Genomic DNA, 741 nt, shown 5'->3' with positions numbered 1-741 from the left:
GCGAGATTGGGCATAACTCCCGCACCTGCAAGGTAGAAATAGAGGATGTAGATAATAGCAATGCTTATAAATAATATTATCCTGTTATGTATATTATAGGAATTTGTGATGGTGTTGCACTACGTCGCGGTGCGTGCGCTGCGCTGGAGAAAGTGCGCCGCTCGCTTGGGTGCGCCGCTCGCTTGTGAAGCACGTTACAGATAGAGCAAAATTGTAGCTTTAAAATAAGTAAAAAATAATTATTGTAGGCCTACTATAACACAAGTTATAGAGTGTTAAAGGCTTGTTTGTTAAAGGTTTGTATTTTGAAGTTGCAACAGCACACCATAGCAGCTGGAGCTGCGCCAGCACACAATGTATCAGCTGTAGCTGCAACAGCACACAACATAGCACCTGCTAGCAAACACACACACAAACACACACAAAACAGCAGCGAAACAGGAGCTTGAAGAATAGGCAGGCCTAGGTGTAAAATTCTTAGTTTACCTACTATATTTGAATAATATTCTTGTATTTTCTAATATTTAGGCTACTAGAGCCCTAGCATGTAAAGTTATAAGACTTTGTTCTTATAATCTTTCTCTAGCGTATTTCCCTCTTAGGTATAGCGCTATGCTTACCTAAGCATTACTATTGTAATCTCTAAGAAGAGAGGATTAGAATGGTGTGCTTACGAAGCCTGTATCTCCTCTCGTTCTTAAGATATGCTGTTCTCTATTTTTAGTAACTAGAAATGTTCTA

Source organism: Didymella exigua (genome assembly GCF_010094145.1).
Source record: "Didymella exigua CBS 183.55 unplaced genomic scaffold M421scaffold_42, whole genome shotgun sequence".
Lineage (NCBI taxonomy): Eukaryota > Fungi > Ascomycota > Dothideomycetes > Pleosporales > Didymellaceae > Didymella > Didymella exigua.
This window is presented reverse-complemented; position numbering follows the sequence as displayed.